Below are 5,443 nucleotides of genomic sequence, written 5' to 3' on the forward strand. Positions count from 1 at the left end.
ATAATAAACGAGTCTACAGCCATTTTTGGAGATGGTATCCCTGTCTTGTAGACGCAATGCACTTTCGTACACTAAGGGTTCTGAGAAAGCCTTCAGGAAAGAAATCTGTTTATCCTTGTTCAATCCAGAATTTTCCAAATGAGTTTGACTGTGAAACCCTATTAATATCCCACAGAACATGCTTGTGTTTCCGGAACACCCTTTGCAGTTTCCTGCCTGCACACTCTGCATAGGTTGGTCGTGCTTTCCCACAAAGGCTTCCTCCCCAGCAAAATGGACTAATCCCTGGAGACCCACATTGGAGCCCTCTCCTCCGTCTGGTAGGGTGAGGCCCTCCTCTGGGCGCCCTCAGCTCGGCGTGCGTGCCCCTGCATGCAGGCCCTCTCACCCCAGCATGCGGGCGCCCCTCCCAGGCTGCTGGCTCCCACCCCCAACACCCCAGTGTCTGCCTCCCTGCTCCCCTTTCCTCTGCCCTCCAGCCCATTTCCGTCCTCTTGTCTGTCCTCTGTTCTTGGAGAAACATCAAAAACACCTCCTCTGAGAACCTCTTTTGTATGCTCCCGTCAAGAAAAATTTCTCTTTTCCTCATGCTCTTAGAGTTAAAGCTCCGGGAGGGTAGGACCCATATTTTTAATTTCTCCATAGTGCTTTGCATTTAGTAGGTGCTCGGCAGGTGCGTGTTTATTCCTACATTCGGTCAGTATGTATGAAACACCTGTTATGCATCTTCTGCTGAGTGTTGGGGATATAATGGGAAACAAGACAGACATGGAAGGCAGTAAGGGAAGTGGGAAAAAGCGAGGACTCTGGAACAGACAGCTTGGGTTCCAATCCTGGTTCCACCAGTTTTAGCTGTGCATCCTGGGCAGGTTCCTGGACCTCTCTGGGTTTCAGTTTCCTCACTCTTCAAACAGGAAAGATATAGATCTATCTCAAGGGGTTACTGTGAGGATTGAATGAGATGATAAAGGCAAAGTGCTTAGAATATTACCCAGCACATAGTAAGGCCTGTACGCACGTTGGCTATTATTGTAATACAAGTTTTTTTTTGTTTTTTTTTTTTTTTTTTTTTTTTTTGCCTCGCAGAGATTGCTGTCTTCTGGGAAGACAGACACTGAAAAACTAATTCTACAAATAACTACCTGTTTCTGAGATGTATCAGGAAGGAAAAGGAAAGTGCACAATGGGGGTATGAAACAGATGGCCCGGACTTGCCCGGAGGGTCAAGGATAGGTCACATCTCACGGGATATGACATCTAAAGCCAAGACCGAGGAAGCGCAGGAGACGCCGGGCCTGGCGGGAATTGAAGGGTGTTGCACGCAGAGGGAAGAGCGTGTGCAAAGCCGCAGGAGGGAGCTCTGCATTTTGGAGGGACTCAGAGGAGGGCAGAGCGCAGAGAACAGGGGGGCAGAGGTAGAGGTGAGTGTGCAGGGTGGGGCGGGTCACGTGGGCCTTGCGGCTTCATCCGTGGAGGTTGGGAACCCTTTGGGGGTTTTGATTAGGGCGGTGATCGTAACAAACCGTTCCAGAGACTGGTGGAGAACCCCAGTGGGAGACTAGTCTCTGGCGCTTATGTTGGGGTGTAGGCTGTGGGGAAAGAGATACCATGTGTCAGTGAGCGGTTCGGAGATCAGAGAGCGGACAAGAAGGCGCGCCCCATCAGACTGGGAGCAGGGGCAGAGAGACGCGGCGCCGGTGCGTGTAGATTCTCCATCCGAGCACCCTCCGCTCACATGCGGAGGGACGTGATGACCCCAGTCTGAGCTGGAGGGCGCAATGGGGTTAATAGTTTAAGGGGAGTAAAAAGAATACGTCGAGCCAAATCGTGGCGTATGAACGATATAAAGGTAGAGGAAGTAATCATAGGCTGAGAAGAGACTTTGGGTTGGGGAGTCTGTTCGTTTCATGGAAAATAGGCTGCAGATGGAGGTTGTTTGAGTAGAGAGATGTGCCTGGGGAGCTTGGCTGGGGTTTAGACCCACAGCAGCTCCCAGTAGACTGGGGCTCTTACCAGCCCTGGAAATGGGTGGAGAATCTGGACAGGAACCACAGTGCAGACATGCTCTGGCGTCACTTAGTGATTTCACTCACTCACTCATTCACTCCACAAACATTTGTTTTTTATTTTTCTATCAATGTTCTAGGGCTGAGGCATTTAAAGGATCCAAAACTCCCTTAGCTTCTGCCAGAGGAGACACCTGATAAACACATCAGCGTATAACGAATCTCAGGTCAACTGCTACAAAGGAAAAGAAAGGAGGGTCCCAGACTGGAAAGTGACAAGAAAGGCTCTCTGAGTCGAGGGGGGAGGCGTTTGAGTCTGTCTGAAGGAGAGACATCTGAGTTTCAATAAAACCACTGAGAAATCACAGATTGCTGATTTGGAAGTCTATGTAAGGGTACCTTCTTGTTTTTTGTCATCTTTAAATATATATTATTAGATAACTGGCAAGCATATTAAATAACGGACATAAATATTAAATAACTGATGCAAATATGAAAACTTAGTAGAATATGAAGTAAAAGCCTTAAAAATGAACAATGAAATCAATGAAGAAAATTGTAACCAAAAAATTTCAGATCATTCCCAAAGCAGTACCCATCCCTAAGAGGGATGGGTCAGTGTGAAAAGCAGGTGTGCAGACACTCCCGGAATCTTTCATGATCCACTTAATATGAAGGAGTGGATCACATGGACACGATATGAGAAAAAAATACTTCGATTGTTTTGTAAGCTTGATGCAAATTACTGAACTGACTGGGAGAACCTAAAAGGTGTTGGGGCACCTGGGTGGATCAGTCGGTTAAGCATCCGACTTCGGCTCAGGTCATGGTCTCACGGTTCGTGGGTGGATCAGTCGGTTAAGCATCCGACTTCGGCTCAGGTCATGGTCTCACGGTTCGTGGGTTCGAGCCCCGAGTCAGGCTCTGTGCTGACAACTCGGAGCCCGGAGCCTGCCTCGGATGCTGTGTCTCCCCCCTCTCTGCCCCTCCCCCGCTCGCACTCTGTCTTTCAAAAATAAAGAAACATTGGGGCGCCTGGGTGGCTCAGTCGGTTAAGCATCCGACTTCGGCTCAGGTCATGGTCTCACGGTCCGTGAGTTCGAGCCCCAAGTCAGGCTCCGTGCTGACAACTCGGAGCCCGGAGCCTGCCTCGGATTCTGTGTCTCCCCCTCTCTCTGCCTCTCCCCCTCTCTCTGCCCCTCCCCTGCTCGCACTCTGTCTTTCAAAAATAAAGAAACATTGGGGCGCCTGGGTGGCTCAGTCGGTTAAGCATCCGACTTCGGCTCAGGTCATGGTCTCACGGTTTGTGGGTTCGAGCCCCGAGTCAGGCTCCGTGCTGACAACTCGGAGCCCGGAGCCTGCCTCGGATGCTGTGTCTCCCCCCTCTCTGCCCCTCCCCCGCTCGCACTCTGTCTTTCAAAAATAAAGAAACATTGGGGCGCCTGGGTGGCTCAGTCGGTTAAGCATCCGACTTCGGCTCAGGTCATGGTCTCACGGTCCGTGAGTTCGAGCCCCAAGTCAGGCTCCGTGCTGACAACTCGGAGCCCGGAGCCTGCCTCGGATTCTGTGTCTCCCCCTCTCTCTGCCTCTCCCCCTCTCTCTGCCCCTCCCCTGCTCGCACTCTGTCTTTCAAAAATAAAGAAACATTGGGGCGCCTGGGTGGCTCAGTCGGTTAAGCATCCGACTTCGGCTCAGGTCATGGTCTCACGGTTTGTGGGTTCGAGCCCCGAGTCAGGCTCCGTGCTGACAACTCGGAGCCCGGAGCCTGCCTCAGATTCTGTGTCTCCCCCTCTCTCTGCCCCTCCCCCTCTCGCTGCCCCTCCCCTGCTCGCACTCTCTCTTTCAAAAATAAAGAAACATTGGGGCGCCTGGGTGGCTCAGTCGGTTAAGCGGCCGACTTCGGCTCAGGTCATGATCTCGCGGTCCGTGAGTTCGAGCCCCGCTTCGGGCTCTGTGCTGACAGCTCAGAGCCTGGAGCCTGTTTCGGATTCTGTGTCTCCCTCTCTCTCTGACCCTCCCCCGCTCGCACGCTGTCTCTCTTTCAAAAATAAAGAAACCTTAAAAATTAAAAAAAAAATTAAATAAAAGGTGTGTTGTGCCCCTACGAAAGGACATGGATGGCAAACAGCAATGAGTGTCATCAATGAACAGAGGACTTAGGATTAGATGCTTGCACAAGAAGCCTTCAGGTGTCCTGAAAGAAACTTGATAGAAGTTTTCCTGAGTTTGAGAACAATCCTGAAAATTTACACAACGTGGCTATTTGTGAAACGGGAAGAAACTTTCCTGAATTATCAACACCATTTTTCATCCGTGCTGGAGAATACACCGTGCTGGAGGGAGAAAGCTGAATCGTCTCTTTCTTCCTGGTATGGAAACACAGACATACAAAATCGCTGTCGCAAGTGTGAAGGGGCAACCAAAGAAAATGCAGCCCCAAATGTAGGAAATAGTAAAGGAATGTCAGATGGGCAATTTAAAATAATATTGCGTACTTTTCTGGATTCTGAGACTTTTGAGCTATCGGTCAGCTGTTAAAATTTGATAATCTGTTGTGATTTATTCTCTCATTATGAATACATCTTCTTACACTTAAATTCATTAGCTATTGCTGTCATCCTGCCATAATGCCCCCAAACTCAGTGGCTTGCAACTATAATTATGTATTTACGTAGGTCTGCAGATCTGCTGGGGCCCTTCAGCTCTAGGCTAGAGCAGCTGTGGTCAGATGATCTGCGACAGGCTCAGGGGGACGGCCCAGCTCCAAGGGTCTCAGCTTCCACCTGGGACCAGTGTGCTAACCAAGAAATGTCCTTCTTGTGATGATGGCAAGCAAAGTGGCCTTAGAAATGGCATGCTGTCACTTCCACCCCACCCCATTGGTCAAAGCAAGTCATGTGGCCAAGTCCAGTGTCAAGAACCATGGAAATATATTCTGCCCCTTTAGTGGCCAGACCTGCAAGTCACAAAGCAGAAATGTATACACAAGGAGAGGTGAAGAATTGGGCCCAATAATGCAATCTCCTATTCAGACTCATTTTACACTTGTCGTTTCATAATCTTTATCTGAAAGAGCTCCTCTCCCCAAAATGTGCAGACCTCAGGCTTCCAAAAAAGTTGGACCTCTCCCTGGTGGCTGTGTTCTTTTGATGGTGCCCAGAGTAGCTGCAGGGTGACCGCTGTAACAATGCAAGTAACATTCAAACATTCTGCAAGTAAGGGCTTCATTAGTCCTTTAAAATCCTTGATACCACAAAGTCCTATTGAATTCAAAGTCCATTTACATCACTTTAATCCATTTCATTCATCAATGACAGAAAAGGAAGGGCTGTTAGATTCTTTAAGTAAAATTTCAATTGTCATAAGTCCTTAAATGCTGGCAAAAAAAAGTGGTGATAGTAACTTGTAGAGGTAACTATATTTAAATTTTTCGATGG

The 5,443-nt window shown here is 49.0% G+C and overlaps 1 long non-coding RNA gene across 1 annotated transcript; it reads left to right on the top strand.

The window, feature by feature from the left end:
- Positions 1-1,137: 1,137 nt before the first annotated feature.
- On the top strand, positions 1,138-2,382 carry LOC123599962. The gene is made up of 2 exons (XR_006713386.1): positions 1,138-1,421; positions 2,147-2,382. It is a non-coding gene; the product is annotated as an uncharacterized LOC123599962 (long non-coding RNA).
- Positions 2,383-5,443: the final 3,061 nt, after the last annotated feature.

This window comes from Leopardus geoffroyi, chromosome C1, assembly GCF_018350155.1.
Source record: "Leopardus geoffroyi isolate Oge1 chromosome C1, O.geoffroyi_Oge1_pat1.0, whole genome shotgun sequence".
Taxonomy (NCBI): Eukaryota; Metazoa; Chordata; class Mammalia; order Carnivora; family Felidae; genus Leopardus; species Leopardus geoffroyi.